Genomic DNA, 18,722 nt, shown 5'->3' with positions numbered 1-18,722 from the left:
CCCCCATGCTCAGCCTCTGCTCCCCCCCCATGCTCAGCCTCTGCTCCCCCCCCCCCATGCTCAGCCTCTGCTCCCCCCCCCCCATGCTCAGCCTCTGCTCCCCCCCCCCCATGCTCAGCCTCTGCTCCCCCCCCCCCATGCTCAGCCTCTGCTCCCCCCCCCCCCCCCATGCTCAGCCTCTGCTCCCCCCCCCATGCTCAGCCTCTGCTCCCCCCCATGCTCAGCCTCTGCTCCCCCCACTCTCTCCCCCCACACACCGTCTCCCTTCTGTCCTCTGCGGGGTGTCGCCGCTCCCTCCTCCGGGCTTTGTGTTGTGCCGCGCTCTTCCCCGCTGACAGCTCCGCTCCTCTGCTGCGCTCTCTCCACAGCAAACATTACGACGCCACCGTCGCCTCCTCCATGACTCAGTCCGGCCTCCCACGTCTCCTCACCACACGTCACTTCCCCGCCCGGCCGCCATTTTAGTTCCTGTGGTGGCGGAGCACAGGCGGAAGTGCCGCCATCTGTAGCAGCGGCTGCGGTCCTCCTCACCGTGTCTCCGCCGAGTCAGGAGGTTTTCGTGAGGGGGAGATCTCGGCGGCCTGATACCATAATGCCGTCCACCCCGCTCCGTGTGGCCGTGGTGTGCTCCAGAACCGCAGCATGGAGGCGCACAATCTCCTCCGGTAATGGCGGAGCCCCTTCTTCTTCAGTCTGTGCGCGTAGTTCGGGCCGTGTGAGGCCGGGTGATGTCTCTAGGCCTCTGTATGTGATGGAGGACCCTGGGAGCGGCCATACCTTCTTACACACACCTCCATGGTGGCCTTTTCCCCCTCAGATGTAGGAAAATTACACATTTGTAACTGAATGTGTTAGACACTTTTTTTGGGTGGGGAACTTGCGCCATATAACAACTCTCCGGCCATTTTTTTAAAAATTCTTTTATATGACTGGGAAAGGATTAGAAGCATAACAGTAGTGGCCTTTTCAGTTACCGGGGCCGACTAGGCCTCACACGGGTTCTGGTCGGGTCGTCATCAGTCCAGTCTGGGCAGGTGGTGTGTATATATATATATAATTTAGTTTTCACCCCCCCCAGTCTCTTCACTAGTTTTAAGCTTCAGGGGCCTGAAGGTCCTGGAAACCCTTTTATTTCGAGTGATTTCTGGCCGAAGCAAACTTAGGTTTGTTTGTGTCTGGTGGAAACTGATGGCCTTCACTCTGTTTTTTTTTCTGTTTTTGGAGTAAAAAAAAAAATATATATATTAGGTTCTTTTCACACCAGGACGTGTACACTGAATATATTCTATAGGGTATAACAGGCACCCGTCTGCCGAGAGAACGTCCTTCTCAAATCCATCTGACCACTGTACATCCAAAAAAACTTACCAGCTGATTCATCAGTTTACATTTTTTTTTTTTTTAAGCCACAAAATGTCTCTTGATGTTTTTACAGCCTCTCTGTTAACTTTGTGAAAAGTTGAATAAAATGCCTTTATCTACGATCATCTGATGTCTTGTTACAAAGAAATTAGACAGGGACAGAGTTTTGAATATTGGAATATTACAATTTTTTCTCATGTAGGGTGACCAGCCAATGTTACTGGGCACAGTGAGGCTACATGAAAGCTCCACATGTCCACTGTTAACTCCTGGTGGATTGTTTTATTAGTAATCTGTTCATTGTGGTATAAGTTGTATGCACAACTTTTTGTGTTTTTTGTGTTGTATTTGAATTCAAATGGAATTTGAATTCAGGGGGTCAGAGCCTGGCTGTCCATGGATAAAAGTGGTCCTTGTGGTGCAGGCTTGAGGGTGCACAAATGCCCAACAGAGCACCACACAGCCCCAAGAACTGCTCCCTCACCTCAGTCTGGTAATTAGCTTTCAAATGACATCTCAATGTCCCCTCTGGCTTTGCCAGAAGTCCCACCAGGGGCCCCAATGTCTGATTTGGACAGCAGATCTGTACTGAAGTCCCTGGTGGTGCAAACTCTTGTGTCACCAGGGAGCATGTCAATGTCAGCAGTCAGGATGGCCTAGTGGTCTAAGGCACTGTGTTCAGGTTGCAGTCTCCCGTGGAGGCGTGGGTTCGAATCCCACTCCTGACAGCAGCAGTACTGGTCCCTGGAGGTGCAAGCTGTTGTGCACCAGGGAGCGTGTTAAGCGTCTGCAGTCACCACATGTGGAGGCGTGGGTTCAAATCCCACTCCTTGACAGCAGCAGTACTGGTCCCTGGAGGTGCAAGCTGTTGTGCACCAGGGAGCGTGTTCAGCGTCTGCAGTCACCACGTGGAGGCGTGGGTTCGAATCCCACTCCTGACAGCGACAGTTTTTTTTTTTTTGTTTTTTTTTTTAAAGAAAAGAAAATAAACCTAGTGGCAGCATGTGTAATAACAGTCTCCCGTGGAGGCGTGGGTTCGAATCCCACTCCTGACAGCAGCAGTACTGGTCCCTGGAGGTGCAAGCTGTTGCGCACCAGGGAGCGTGTTAAGCGTCTGCAGTCACCACATGTGGAGGCGTGGGTTCAAATCCCACTCCTTGACAGCAGCAGTACTGGTCCCTGGAGGTGCAAGCTGTTGTGCACCAGGGAGCGTGTTCAGCGTCTGCAGTCACCACGTGGAGGCGTGGGTTCGAATCCCACTCCTGACAGCGACAGTTTTTTTTTTTTTGTTTTTTTTTTTAAAGAAAAGAAAATAAACCTAGTGGCAGCATGTGTAATAACAGTCTCCCGTGGAGGCGTGGGTTCGAATCCCACTCCTGACAGCAGCAGTACTGGTCCCTGGAGGTGCAAGCTGTTGCGCACCAGGGAGCGTGTTAAGCGTCTGCAGTCACCACATGTGGAGGCGTGGGTTCAAATCCCACTCCTTGACAGCAGCAGTACTGGTCCCTGGAGGTGCAAGCTGTTGTGCACCAGGGAGCGTGTTCAGCGTCTGCAGTCACCACGTGGAGGCGTGGGTTCGAATCCCACTCCTGACAGCGACAGTTTTTTTTTTTTTGTTTTTTTTTAAAGAAAAGAAAATAAACCTAGTGGCAGCATGTGTAATAACAGTCTCCAGGTCTTATAGCCTAATGTATACACCATAAATATTTATATGTGTGTCTATACAGTTGGTGTATATATGTGTGAGTATATTTTTTAGCCTTAAAGTTTTGATTCTCCATCCTCATTTCTTTCTTTTCCAAATCAAAAAAACACTCGTGTGAGAGCAATCTGCATCCAAAAAAACTTAGGGATAGGGACAATTTAGTGAGTACGTCGGGCTCCCTTAAAAGGTCAATTCACCCAACGAACAAGGGTGCTGCTCAGGGTGGATTGATTTAAATCACGCCGATTTAAATCATGATTTAAATCACGATTTAAATCAAAAGATTTTTTTCTATTTAAATCGGATCGATTTAAATCATGATTTTAATCATAATTTAAATCACTGATTTAAATCAAAAGGTTTTTTTCTAATATAAATCACGATTAAAATGAGAAGTGAGAGCAGTGTGCATGTGCGCCCATAGTTACACGGACGAAAGTAGGGGCAACGATCTAACGCCAGGGTGAGGGGGGGACCCCAAAGTAAGTAAAAATCTTTTTTGTTTTACTATATGGCAATAGGTAGGTGTTTAAAAGCAGCATGTCTTAATTGTATAAACTATTAATAGCCTCCACATTTTGTTCATACTGCCCCTTTAATTCCACACTTCTAGCTTGGTTTCAGTTTTGGTTTAGTTTCTTTTTCCCTGCATTCAGTTGACATGCCCAAACTTGTTGGATAGTCAGCAGTACTTGGCTCAGGCTGTAGTAACATCAGCAGTGCTTGGCTCAGGCTGTAGTAACAATCAAACTTCATAAGTGATCTGTGTGAGCCATGGCAGCAGGTCGTAAGAGAGACCCTATTTGGGTTCATTTTGTTGAGATGCCAGCAGCAGATCTTGGAAAGAAAGGTGCAAGAGCAAAGTGCAAATACTGTCAAAAGGATATCCAAGGACTTGTTTGCCGTTTGAAATTACATTATGAAAACTGCAATCAAATGATTTAAATCAAAAAAATCTGATTTAAATCAAAAAAATCTGATTTTTTTGATTTTTTTAAATTCAAGATTTTTATCCACCCTGGTGCTGCTTGCTCGTCGGGTGAGATGGGCAGCACGATTATTATCATCTAACACGCTTTCCTAGGATAATCTGCCAACACAAATCTCTTCTTGAATGGACAATCGTTTCTTAAATGACAATTTATGCTGATAAAAAAAACCAAAAGCTCTAAATTAGGAAGGAGGCTGGAGGGGGGGGCGTCAGGGACTGGAGGGGGGAGACAGAGGCTGGAGGAGGAAGTGTGGTGGTGTAGACGGGGCTGCGGGAGGCTGTGTGGTGCTGTAGAGCGGGTTGCGGGAGGCTGTGTGGTGGTGTAGAGGCCTACAGGGCCACACAGCCCCCTGGTGTGACTTCCCGAGTGCCATGACAGCTGCCTGTATATACATGTTTACACATACATGTATGTACATGTGCCATGACCGCTCCTTAGACCATACATACATGGATTGTCACTTACCCAAACCGAGGATGAAGAGGCTTAGCTGCTCCACATGATGATGGTGGCCGGAGAGCTGTGTTCCTCCATAGCGATGTCGTCCATTAGGCAAACTTGGTGTCCTTGTCCCGCCAGTTCTTGAGCCAGTTTAGTGTCCACGATGCCTTGTTACCTATTGGAAAAAAAAGGGAAAAGGAAATTATTGAATTTTGACATAGAATAAAAATTAAGTCCTATGAATTGTACTGGTACATTAACCCCTTTTTCTACGAGCGTATATTGCCAGCAGACACACAGAGAGCGGGCGACTGCCCCAAGTGTTACCTACTGAGAGACAGAGAAATAAAAAAACAATAATTAATAAGGGAAATATTGCATTCATAATTAGTGTTCACAGCAGAGTGACAACACAGCCCCCCTAACCCTCCCCTACCCCACAGGGAACGCCTGTACCCCGCCATGCCCCCCACAGCTGTGCCCATACACTGTCCTCACCTCCCCCTGCAGGGACCACCTGTCTCCCACGCAGTGCCCCCCACAGCTGACCCCAAACACTCTGCAGGGACCCCCTGTCTCCCACGCAGTGCCCCCCACAGCTGACCCCATACACTCTGCAGGGACCCCCTGTCTCCCCCGCAGTGCCCCCCACAGCTGACCCCATACACTCTGCAGGGACCCCCTGTCTACCCGCAGTGCCCCCCACAGCTGACCCCATACACTCTGCAGGGACCCCCTGCCTCCCCCCACAGCTGACCCCATACAGGCATACAGTTACCGGCCGGCAGCTCCAAGGTTCAAATCTGGCGCTCAGGTGACGTCATTGTTGCTGCAGTTAGACCGAGAAAGCAGGGGGTGGGCTCGGAGCCACGTGACACAGAGCCCGGCCGCCCATCCCCCAGCCTCACTGTACTGCAAGCCAGGGAGAGACTGTTTGTGTGCTGCACGGCGCTGACTCCGCCCCCTGAGCCAGGGGATGAGTCACAGGCAGCTCGGCGTGTCACACGACTCCTCCCTCTTCCACCTTCTATGCAGGCCGGATCTTGGTTCCCATAGCACAGTGACCCTGCCCACCGGCCAGTCACTGCCGCCCCTCCCCCACCACTAAGCGATCTTACACAGCAGCACAGAGCCAGGGAGGAGATGGGAGATGACCCCGCACCACACAGCGGAGCACTATGAGTCCTGGGGGTGCAGCGCTGACCCCGCCCACGCCGCACCACACAGCGCAGCGCTATAAGCCCTGGGGGCGCAGCGCTGACCCCACCCACCCCGCACCACACAGCGGAGCACTATGAGCCCTGGGGACGCAGCGCTGACCCTGCCCACCCCGCACCACACAGCGCAGCACTATGAGCCCTCGGGGCAGTCTCCCATAGAGGCGTGGGTTCGAATCCCACTCCTGACAGCAGCAGTACTGGTCCCTGGAGGTGCAAGCTGTTGTGCACCAGGGAGCGTGTTCAGCGTCTGCAGTCACCACGTGGAGGCGTGGGTTCGAATCCCACTCCACACAGCGCAGCACTATGAGCCCTCGGGGCGCAGCCAGGGGTGGGATTCAGCGGGTTCTCCCCGGTTCGGTGGAACCGGTTGTTAAAGCTATTGCTCTCATTTTTGGCACCATTAGCCGGCTCTCACTTTTGAAAATGAGATTTCAAATTTTGAGGTCTGCGGCAGATTCTTTCCGGCGTCCATGCTCCCGGAGGCCACTGCAACATGGCGGCGGCCAGCAAGGGAAGTGCGGGGGCCTCCGGGCTGCGAAGAAATCGCGGCGGAGCCGCCGTCCCTGTACCGGAGCACAGCCCGCTGCCACCACCACAGAGCCCACCTGCCCCTGCCTCAGCGCTGCTGCTGCCCCTGCCTCAGCGCTGCTGCTGCCCCTGCCTCAGCGCTGCTGCTGCCCCTGCCTCAGCGCTGCTGCTGCCCCTGCCTCAGCGCTGCTGCTGCCCCTGCCTCAGCGCTGCTGCTGCCCCTGCCTCAGCGCTGCTGCTGCCCCTGCCTCAGCGCTGCTGCTGCCCCAGCACAGAGCCGCCACCGCACGAGCCTGGACCACTGAATGACCCCTGTGACTACTTCACCTGTGCCAGATCCCTTCCCAGGTAAGCTGAATTCGGACTGTAAGACGGACCCCCATTTGACACATTATTTTTTTTCCCCCAATTTTCCTACTGAAAATTGGGGTGTTCTTATGGTCCGTTGCATCTTATAGTCCGAAAAATACGGTAATTTATCCTGAGATTACAGAGTCTGCAACTTTTCTATCTAGCCAGTTAGAAGTGACTCATTGTAACACTTAGGGTACCGTTACACCTAGCGATGCACCAGCGATCCCGACTAGCGATATGACGCGGTCAGGATCGCTGGTACATCGCTAGGTGGTCGCTAGTGAGCTGCTACACAGGCAGATCTCACCAGCGACATTGCTGGGGACGGGGATCGCTACTTACCTGTCAGACGCGGCGATCCTGCGTCCTCCCGCCCTGGGCGCCACAGGAAGCCCAGCAGGAAGTGGCCGACGAGGAATGGACCAGGAGCTTCTCGCGCGATCAGTGATAACCAGCGGGGGAGCCGGTCGGAGGTAAGTATCACATGCAGGGATATCGCTAGCAATATCGCTGCAACGTCACAAAATCGGTGACTTTACAGCAATATAGAATCGTAGAGTTGGAAGGGACCTCCTGGGCCATCTGGTCCAACCCCCTGCTCAAAGCAGGATTCGCTAAATCATCCCAGTCAGATGTCTGTCCAGCCTCTGTTTGAAGACTTCCATTGAAGGAGAACTCACCACTTCTCGTGGCAGCCTGTTCCACTCATTGATCACTCTAACTGTCAAAAAGTTTTTTCTAATATCTAATCTGTGTCTCTTCCCATTCAGTTTCATCCCATTGCTTCTAGTCTTTCCTTGTGCAAATGAGAATAAAGTTGATCCTTCTACAATGTGACAGCCCTTTAGATATTTGTAGACAGCTATTAAGTCTCCTCTCAGTCTTCTCTTTTGCAAACTAAACATTCCCAAATCCTGCAACCTTTCCTCATAAGACAGGGTTTGCAGACCGGTCACCATTCTGGTCGCTCTTTTCTGAACTTGCTCCAGTTTGTTGATGTCTTTTTTAAAATGTGGTGCCCAAAACTGGACACAATATTCCAGATGAGGTCTGACCAAAGAGGAGTAGAGGGAAATAATGACTTCACGTGATCTAGACTGTATGCTTCTGTTAATACATCCTAGAATTGCATTTGCCTTTTTTGCTGCTGCATCACACTGTTGACTCATATTCAGTCTGTGATCTATTAGTATACCCAAGTCTTTTTCACATGTGCTGTCACTTAGCCCTATTCCTCCCATTCTATATATGCTTTTTTCATTTTTATTGCCCAGATGTAGTACTTTGCATTTCTCCCTGTTAAAAACCATTCTGTTAGTTGCTGCCCACTTCTCCAGTTTATTTAAATCTTTTTGAATCCTCTCTCTCTCTTCTCTAGTATTAGCTATCCCTCCTAGCTTTGTGTCATCAGCAAATTTAATCAGTTTACCCTCAATTCCTTCATCTAAATCGTTGATAAAGATGTTGAACAATACAGGGTCCAGGACAGAGCCCTGTGGTACCCCACTTGAGACATTCTTCCAACTGGATGTGCAGCCATTTACGACCACTCTTTGGGTCCGATCACTAAGCCAGTTATGAATCCACCTAACAGTTGCCTTGTCCATTCCATACTTAGTCATTTTTTCAATAAGGATTGTATGAGAGACTTTGTCAAATGCTTTGCTGAAGTCAAGATATACTATATCTACAGCATTTCCTTGATCCACCCAATCAGTGATACCGTCATAGAAGGAAATTAAGTTAGTCTGACATGACTTATTAGTTACAAACCCATGCTGACTCTGTTTAATCACTTCATTCTTATCCAGGTATTGACATACATGTTGTTTAATAATTTGTTCAAAGATCTTTCTTGGTATAGAAGTCAGACTCACCGGCCTATAGTTGCCTGGGTCCACCTTCTTCCCCTTTTTGAAGATAGGAACAACATTTGCTCTTCTCCAGTCTTCTGGCACTTCTCCTGTTCTCCAAGAATTTTCAAAGATTATGGAGAGGGGTTCAAAAATATTGCTAGCGATATCGCAGTGTGTAACGGGGTCTTTACAGACAATGGCGTTTACCATCTGTCTGCAGAACTAAAGTAATGAAAAAGAAGCTGGTAATTAGCTTTCAAATGACATCCCAATGTCCCCTCTGGCTTTACCAGAGGCCCCAATGTCTGATTTGGACAGCAGATTTGAAAAGACATTTTCAGTCTGGGGCAGTCTTGGGGGTTCTCAATCCCCTTAACTACTCTGCAGAAGGGGTCAGGCAAATCAAGCTTGGCAGGAACATCATCCAGAAGGCCACCTACATACAGCAACATCACTTGTCCCCCTGCTCCAAATGGAATTTGAATTCAGGGGGTCAGAGCCTGGCTGTCCATGGATAAAAGTGGTCCTTGTGGTGCAGGCTTGAGGGTGCACAAATGCCCAACAGAGCACCACACAGCCCCAAGAACTGCTCCCTCACCTCAGTCTGGTAATTAGCTTTCAAATGACATCCCAATGTCCCCTCTGGCTTTGCCAGAAGTCCCACCAGGGGCCCCAATGTCTGATTTGGACAGCAGATCTGTACTGAAGTCCCTGGTGGTGCAAACTCTTGTGTCACCAGGGAGCATGTCAATGTCAGCAGTCAGGATGGCCTAGTGGTCTAAGGCACTGTGTTCAGGTTGCAGTCTCCCGTGGAGGCGTGGGTTCGAATCCCACTCCTGACAGCAGCAGTACTGGTCCCTGGAGGTGCAAGCTGTTGTGCACCAGGGAGCGTGTTAAGCGTCTGCAGTCACCACATGTGGAGGCGTGGGTTCAAATCCCACTCCTTGACAGCAGCAGTACTGGTCCCTGGAGGTGCAAGCTGTTGTGCACCAGGGAGCGTGTTCAGCGTCTGCAGTCACCACGTGGAGGCGTGGGTTCGAATCCCACTCCTGACAGCGACAGTTTTTTTTTTTGTTTTTTTTTAAAGAAAAGAAAATAAACCTAGTGGCAGCATGTGTAATAACAGTCTCCAGGTCTTATAGCCTAATGTATACACCATAAATATTTATATGTGTGTCTATACAGTTGGTGTATATATGTGTGAGTATATTTTTTAGCCTTAAAGTTTTGATTCTCCATCCTCATTTCTTTCTTTTCCAAATCAAAAAAACACTCGTGTGAGAGCAATCTGCATCCAAAAAAACTTAGGGATAGGGACAATTTAGTGAGTACGTCGGGCTCCCTTAAAAGGTCAATTCACCCAACGAACAAGGGTGCTGCTCAGGGTGGATTGATTTAAATCACGCCGATTTAAATCATGATTTAAATCACGATTTAAATCAAAAGATTTTTTTCTATTTAAATCGGATCGATTTAAATCATGATTTTAATCATGATTTAAATCACTGATTTAAATCAAAAGGTTTTTTTTTAATATAAATCACGATTAAAATGAGAAGTGAGAGCAGTGTGCATGTGCGCCCATAGTTACACGGACGAAAGTAGGGGCAACGATCTAACGCCAGGGTGAGGGGGGGACCCCAAAGTAAGTAAAAATCTTTTTTGTTTTACTATATGGCAATAGGTAGGTGTTTAAAAGCAGCATGTCTTAATTGTATAAACTATTAATAGCCTCCACATTTTGTTCATACTGCCCCTTTAATTCCACACTTCTAGCTTGGTTTCAGTTTTGGTTTAGTTTCTTTTTCCCTGCATTCAGTTGACATGCCCAAACTTGTTGGATAGTCAGCAGTACTTGGCTCAGGCTGTAGTAACATCAGCAGTGCTTGGCTCAGGCTGTAGTAACAATCAAACTTCATAAGTGATCTGTGTGAGCCATGGCAGCAGGTCGTAAGAGAGACCCTATTTGGGTTCATTTTGTTGAGATGCCAGCAGCAGATCTTGGAAAGAAAGGTGCAAGAGCAAAGTGCAAATACTGTCAAAAGGATATCCAAGGACTTGTTTGCCGTTTGAAATCACATTATGAAAACTGCAATCAAATGATTTAAATCAAAAAAATCTGATTTAAATCAAAAAAATCTGGTTTTTTTGATTTTTTTAAAAAAATTCAAGATTTTTATCCACCCTGGTGCTGCTTGCTCGTCGGGTGAGATGGGCAGCACGATTATTATCATCTAACACGCTTTCCTAGGATAATCTGCCAACACAAATCTCTTCTTGAATGGACAATCGTTTCTTAAATGACAATTTATGCTGATAAAAAAAACCAAAAGCTCTAAATTAGGAAGGAGGCTGGAGGGGGGGGCGTCAGGGACTGGAGGGGGGAGACAGAGGCTGGAGGAGGAAGTGTGGTGGTGTAGACGGGGCTGCGGGAGGCTGTGTGGTGCTGTAGAGCGGGTTGCGGGAGGCTGTGTGGTGGTGTAGAGGCCTACAGGGCCACATAGCCCCCTGGTGTGACTTCCCGAGTGCCATGACAGCTGCCTGTATATACATGTTTACACATACATGTATGTACATGTGCCATGACCGCTCCTTAGACCATACATACATGGATTGTCACTTACCCAAACCGAGGATGAAGAGGCTTAGCTGCTCCACATGATGATGGTGGCCGGAGAGCTGTGTTCCTCCATAGCGATGTCGTCCATTAGGCAAACTTGGTGTCCTTGTCCCGCCAGTTCTTGAGCCAGTTTAGTGTCCACGATGCCTTGTTACCTATTGGAAAAAAAAGGGAAAAGGAAATTATTGAATTTTGACATAGAATAAAAATTAAGTCCTATGAATTGTACTGGTACATTAACCCCTTTTTCTACGAGCGTATATTGCCAGCAGACACACAGAGAGCGGGCGACTGCCCCAAGTGTTACCTACTGAGAGACAGAGAAATAAAAAAACAATAATTAATAAGGGAAATATTGCATTCATAATTAGTGTTCACAGCAGAGTGACAACACAGCCCCCCTAACCCTCCCCTACCCCACAGGGAACGCCTGTACCCCGCCATGCCCCCCACAGCTGTGCCCATACACTGTCCTCACCTCCCCCTGCAGGGACCACCTGTCTCCCACGCAGTGCCCCCCACAGCTGACCCCAAACACTCTGCAGGGACCCCCTGTCTCCCACGCAGTGCCCCCCACAGCTGACCCCATACACTCTGCAGGGACCCCCTGTCTCCCCCGCAGTGCCCCCCACAGCTGACCCCATACACTCTGCAGGGACCCCCTGTCTACCCGCAGTGCCCCCCACAGCTGACCCCATACACTCTGCAGGGACCCCCTGCCTCCCCCCACAGCTGACCCCATACAGGCATACAGTTACCGGCCGGCAGCTCCAAGGTTCAAATCTGGCGCTCAGGTGACGTCATTGTTGCTGCAGTTAGACCGAGAAAGCAGGGGGTGGGCTCGGAGCCACGTGACACAGAGCCCGGCCGCCCATCCCCCAGCCTCACTGTACTGCAAGCCAGGGAGAGACTGTTTGTGTGCTGCACGGCGCTGACTCCGCCCCCTGAGCCAGGGGATGAGTCACAGGCAGCTCGGCGTGTCACACGACTCCTCCCTCTTCCACCTTCTATGCAGGCCGGATCTTGGTTCCCATAGCACAGTGACCCTGCCCACCGGCCAGTCACTGCCGCCCCTCCCCCACCACTAAGCGATCTTACACAGCAGCACAGAGCCAGGGAGGAGATGGGAGATGACCCCGCACCACACAGCGGAGCACTATGAGTCCTGGGGGTGCAGCGCTGACCCCGCCCACGCCGCACCACACAGCGCAGCGCTATAAGCCCTGGGGGCGCAGCGCTGACCCCACCCACCCCGCACCACACAGCGGAGCACTATGAGCCCTGGGGGCGCAGCGCTGACCCTGCCCACCCCGCACCACACAGCGCAGCACTATGAGCCCTCGGGGCAGTCTCCCATAGAGGCGTGGGTTCGAATCCCACTCCTGACAGCAGCAGTACTGGTCCCTGGAGGTGCAAGCTGTTGTGCACCAGGGAGCGTGTTCAGCGTCTGCAGTCACCACGTGGAGGCGTGGGTTCGAATCCCACTCCACACAGCGCAGCACTATGAGCCCTCGGGGCGCAGCCAGGGGTGGGATTCAGCGGGTTCTCCCCGGTTCGGTGGAACCGGTTGTTAAAGCTATTGCTCTCATTTTTGGCACCATTAGCCGGCTCTCACTTTTGAAAATGAGATTTCAAATTTTGAGGTCTGCGGCAGATTCTTTCCGGCGTCCATGCTCCCGGAGGCCACTGCAACATGGCGGCCAGCAAGGGAAGTGCGGGGGCCTCCGGGCTGCGAAGAAATCGCGGCGGAGCCGCCGTCCCTGTACCGGAGCACAGCCCGCTGCCACCACCACAGAGCCCACCTGCCCCTGCCTCAGCGCTGCTGCTGCCCCTGCCTCAGCGCTGCTGCTGCCCCTGCCTCAGCGCTGCTGCTGCCCCTGCCTCAGCGCTGCTGCTGCCCCTGCCTCAGCGCTGCTGCTGCCCCTGCCTCAGCGCTGCTGCTGCCCCTGCCTCAGCGCTGCTGCTGCCCCAGCACAGAGCCGCCACCGCACGAGCCTGGACCACTGAATGACCCCTGTGACTACTTCACCTGTGCCAGATCCCTTCCCAGGTAAGCTGAATTCGGACTGTAAGACGGACCCCCATTTGACACATTATTTTTTTTCCCCCAATTTTCCTACTGAAAATTGGGGTGTTCTTATGGTCCGTTGCATCTTATAGTCCGAAAAATACGGTAATTTATCCTGAGATTACAGAGTCTGCAACTTTTCTATCTAGCCAGTTAGAAGTGACTCATTGTAACACTTAGGGTACCGTTACACCTAGCGATGCACCAGCGATCCCGACTAGCGATATGACGCGGTCAGGATCGCTGGTACATCGCTAGGTGGTCGCTAGTGAGCTGCTACACAGGCAGATCTCACCAGCGACATTGCTGGGGACGGGGATCGCTACTTACCTGTCAGACGCGGCGATCGTGCGTCCTCCCGCCCTGGGCGCCACAGGAAGCCCAGCAGGAAGTGGCCGACGAGGAATGGACCAGGAGCTTCTCGCGCGATCAGTGATAACCAGCGGGGGAGCCGGTCGGAGGTAAGTATCACATGCAGGGATATCGCTAGCAATATCGCTGCAACGTCACAAAATCGGTGACTTTACAGCAATATAGAATCGTAGAGTTGGAAGGGACCTCCTGGGCCATCTGGTCCAACCCCCTGCTCAAAGCAGGATTCGCTAAATCATCCCAGTCAGATGTCTGTCCAGCCTCTGTTTGAAGACTTCCATTGAAGGAGAACTCACCACTTCTCGTGGCAGCCTGTTCCACTCATTGATCACTCTAACTGTCAAAAAGTTTTTTCTAATATCTAATCTGTGTCTCTTCCCATTCAGTTTCATCCCATTGCTTCTAGTCTTTCCTTGTGCAAATGAGAATAAAGTTGATCCTTCTACAATGTGACAGCCCTTTAGATATTTGTAGACAGCTATTAAGTCTCCTCTCAGTCTTCTCTTTTGCAAACTAAACATTCCCAAATCCTGCAACCTTTCCTCATAAGACAGGGTTTGCAGACCGGTCACCATTCTGGTCGCTCTTTTCTGAACTTGCTCCAGTTTGTTGATGTCTTTTTTAAAATGTGGTGCTCAAAACTGGACACAATATTCCAGATGAGGTCTGACCAAAGAGGAGTAGAGGGAAATAATGACTTCACGTGATCTAGACTGTATGCTTCTGTTAATACATCCTAGAATTGCATTTGCCTTTTTTGCTGCTGCATCACACTGTTGACTCATATTCAGTCTGTGATCTATTAGTATACCCAAGTCTTTTTCACATGTGCTGTCACTTAGCCCTATTCCTCCCATTCTATATATGCTTTTTTCATTTTTATTGCCCAGATGTAGTACTTTGCATTTCTCCCTGTTAAAAACCATTCTGTTAGTTGCTGCCCACTTCTCCAGTTTATTTAAATCTTTTTGAATCCTCTCTCTCTCTTCTCTAGTATTAGCTATCCCTCCTAGCTTTGTGTCATCAGCAAATTTAATCAGTTTACCCTCAATTCCTTCATCTAAATCGTTGATAAAGATGTTGAACAATACAGGGCCCAGGACAGAGCCCTGTGGTACCCCACTTGAGACATTCTTCCAACTGGATGTGCAGCCATTTACGACCACTCTTTGGGTCCGATCACTAAGCCAGTTATGAATCCACCTAACAGTTGCCTTGTCCATTCCATACTTAGTCATTTTTTCAATAAGGATTGTATGAGACACTTTGTCAAATGCTTTGCTGAAGTCAAGATATACTATATCTACAGCATTTCCTTGATCCATCAGAATGAGCCGAATTCTGCGTTAGAGCTGGGAATCCGCTCCTACTGAGTTCAGAAAGTGAACATAGTTCAATATTGTGGGAATCCATTCTGCTCACAAACAGTATTGACAGGAGACCAGAACCACAGTGTAACAGGGCCACAGAGAGAAACATGGGTTCCAGGACATATCGGCCCCCAAAGTCCTGTTAAAAAACTAGAAATCACGAATATCAAGGAATTTATGGAAAAAAGAAAAGAAAAAATTGGGACGGAAAGAAAAAGGGGTATGTTTTTCATATTAGGCTCAATATATACCTGGCTTGGTTTTAATAAGGAGGAAATATAATTTTCACACCATTAAGGTTCAGGAATTGACAAGGAAGTTATCAATTGTAACCGGGACCTTTGAAACTTCTGGATATTACAGACCCGCTTTTTAGTTTGACATATGTTAAATCTACCGATCTCAAAGAACAACTGCCCATAATAATATATGCTATTCACCATAACTGCTGGACGTGAAGCACCATGTATCTTATCAATGGTATCTAGAGGAGGGACCATTATTAGTGTTCATCAGCAGGAGCTGTCTTCCAGGGACAACAGACATATATATATATATATATATATATATATATATATATACACTCACTGGCCACTTTATTAGGTACACCATGCTAGTAAGGGGTTGGACCCCCTTTTGCCTTCAGAACTGCCTCAATTCTTCGTGGCAGAGATTCAACAAGGTGCTGGAAGCGTTCCTCAGAGATTTTGGACCATATTGACATGATGGCATCACACAGTTGGCGCAGATTTGTCGGCTGCACATCCCTGATGCGAATCTCCCGTTCCACCACATCCCAAAGATGCTCTATTGGATTGAGATCTGGTGACTGAGGAGGCCATTTGAGTACAGTGAACTCATTGTCATGTTCAAGAAACCAATCTGAGATGATTCGAGCTTTATGACATGGCGCATTATCCTGCTGAAAGTAGCCATCAGATGTTGGGTACATTGTGGTCATAAAGGGATGGACATGGTCAGCAACAATACTCAGGTAGGCTGTGGCGTTGCAACGATGCTCAATTGGTACCAAGGGGCCCAAAGAGTGCCAAGAAAAAATTCCCCACACCATGACACCACCAGCCTGAACCGTTGATACAAGGCAGGATGGATCCATGCTTTCATGTTGTTTACGCCAAATTCTGACCCTACCATCCGAATGTCGCAGCAGAAATCGAGACTCATCAGACCAGGCAACGTTTTTCCAATCTTCTACTGTCCAATTTCGATGAGCTTGTGCAAATTGTAGCCTCAGTTTCCTGTTCTTAGCTGATAGGAGTGGTACCCAGTGTGGTCTTCTGCTGCTGTAGCCCATCTGCCTCAAAGTTCGACGCACTGTGCGTTCAGAGATGCTCTTCTGCCTACCTTGGTTGTAACGGGTGGCAATTTGAGTCACTGTTGCCTTTCTATCAGCTCGAACCAGTATGCCCATTCTCCTCTGACCTCTGGCATCAACAAGGCATTTCCGGCCACAGAACTGCCGCTCACTGGATTTTTTTTCTTTTTCGGACCATTCTCTGTAAACCCTAGAGATGGTTGTGCGTGAAAATCCCAGTAGATCAGCAGTTTCTGAAATACTCAGACCAGCCCTTCTGGCACCAACAATCATGCCACGTTCAAAGGCACTCAAATCACCTTCCCCATACTGATGCTCGGTTTGAACTGCAGGAGATTGTCTTGACCATGTCTACATGCCTAAATGCACTGAGTTGCCGCCATGTGATTGGCTGATTAGAAATTAAGTCTTAACACACAGTTGGCCAGGTGTACCTAATAAAGTGGCCAGTGAGTGTGTGTGTGTATATATATATATATATATATATATATATATATATATATATATCCATGCCCACTCCACATAGCAACCAAACACTAAGCATCTTTCATTTCACCAGAGCTGTTTAACCTCTCTCTGACCTCAGATGTACTATTCCGTCTATATGACCTGGGACTTAATTCCCATGGACAGAATAGTACATCATGCACTTTAATGCGATACTAAAATTCCGACGTCATCTTACCTGTAGGAAGATGGTGTCGGCATCCTGGGCTGCGTCCTCCTCCATCCGGCCTCCCGATCACTGTGATTGGCGGTTCAATTCTGAATAGCCAATCACAGCCTTTCTCATTGTTTCCCCCAATCAGATTGGCTGAAACAGTGAGGTCCCAGGCTAGGATCGAGTGCTGATGTATTAGATCCCAGGCCGGTGCCTGGCAACGCCAGGCATTGGCCAAAACTGCTTAGATTGGCACAATCAATAGCACCAATCGCAGGGCACAGTAGCGGTGTTACCGCGCTGTACCCTGCCGGTATCTGCCTGGATCAGTGCTGTAATAGCACCAATCCTAGGCCAGTGCCTAGGAAAGGTCTGGTATGGCCTGCAGCTGAAGCTTAGCACGATCAATGTAATCGATCGTGCCAATCACAGGGCACAGCTGCCGTGTGACCGCGTTGTGCCCTGCTGGTGACCTGCCGGAGACCTGGCCTAGAATTGAAGCTGTAAGCTCCGATCCTAGGCCGGTGCCTAGAAACACCGGCATCACCAGGACCAGCACTGATTGGTGGGATTGATTTTATCATCGACCCCTCCAATGACAGCTCACAGCAGCGGTATGACCGCTCTGTGACCTGTCTCTGACTTGTCTGTGACCGCACTGCAGGTCCTCATACTAGCTGAGGATTCCTGCAGATCAATTACACTGCCAGAGCCCCTCCTGTGCTGGGTCTTGTTGTGCCACTGAAACCTGTGACACCACAATTCCTGCTGAAGAAAGAAGACAGAAGAAAGAAGAGAGACTACAACCTTAAGTGTTGATCCCTGAAACGGCCCCCTGCCCAATCTCTCTTCATCCACCCCAATTCCCCATCCCCTTCTTTTTACCCCCTCCACCCCCTTTGCGCCACCTCCGTGCGCACATTTAGCAGCTGCCGAGCGTTGATTGGTGACGTAGTTCACAAATCAACACTCGTGCTCGCTTTTTTTCTCAACCCTCTTTGCGCCAAATCTGTACATATATCATGCAGCCGCCAAACTTTGATTAGTGACGCAGTTCACTTATCAGAGCTCGTTCCTGCCGTTTTCCATTTTTTTCACTCCCCTTGCGCCACCCCGTGCGCACATAAGGCAGCTGCCGAACTTCTATAAGTGAAACAGTTCACTTATCAGAGCACATGCCTACTGTTTTAGACACTTTATTTTCGCGACCTCCATGGGCACATCCAGCAGCCACCGAACTTTGATAAGTGACACAGTTCACTTATCAGAGCTAGGGCCTGCTGTTTTACACTTTTCTTTTCACAGGCATTTTTTTCTCCTTATTTGCTTTTTTCTTTTAGCTTTTTCTTTTCAGAATAGTTTGCACCAATCACTATCCCCCCATACATACACATACAGTTATAAATAAAGTACACCCAAGCACCATACTCATAAAAAAAATGTCCCACCTGTCACATTTGTCCCAACAGTGCTATTCATTGGAGGAGGCATATGTTTTTCTTGCCTCCGCCACTGATAGCGAGGGAGAGGATCCCACATTTCTAAACTTTTCTGATTCTTCATCTTCCTCCTCAGGTCCTCGGAACCGCCACGCAGATGTCCCAGGACAGAAGATAAGGCAGCGCCCACCATTCCAGATGATGAAGATGAACCAGCGCACTCCACTGTGGACCCCGTATGGACCTCGCCCCCCCGAAAAATTACGAGCCACTGATTCCTGATTTTGTGGCAGAATCAGGAATCACATTTAGTGTCTCCTGTAGACGCAGTTGAAATGATGCATTTTTGGGGCCTGGTCCTTCACATGGGGATCCTGAAGAAGCCAGAAATTCGGTAA

General features: G+C 49.2%; 1 protein-coding gene across 4 annotated transcripts in view; it reads left to right on the top strand.

The window, feature by feature from the left end:
• The first annotated feature begins 232 nt into the window (after window positions 1-232).
• LOC141076444 (uncharacterized) overlaps window positions 233-18,722 on the top strand; it is a 58,976-nt gene continuing 40,486 nt past the window's right edge. For 2 of the 4 annotated variants that reach the window (XM_073563893.1, XM_073563891.1), the window contains exon 1: window positions 233-665. The gene's annotated coding sequence lies outside the window, so the exon portion shown is untranslated. Of the gene's footprint in view, window positions 666-18,323; window positions 18,719-18,722 lie in introns of those variants that run through there. The other 2 variants (XM_073563892.1, XM_073563890.1) reach the window with 1 other exon arrangement.

This window comes from Dendrobates tinctorius, unplaced genomic scaffold, assembly GCF_039654945.1.
Source record: "Dendrobates tinctorius isolate UK_male_01 unplaced genomic scaffold, ASM3965494v1 ptg000404l, whole genome shotgun sequence".
In the NCBI taxonomy this organism is placed as follows: Eukaryota; Metazoa; Chordata; class Amphibia; order Anura; family Dendrobatidae; genus Dendrobates; species Dendrobates tinctorius.
Note: the sequence above shows the minus strand (reverse complement) of the source record. Positions and strands in the feature narration are given on the sequence as shown.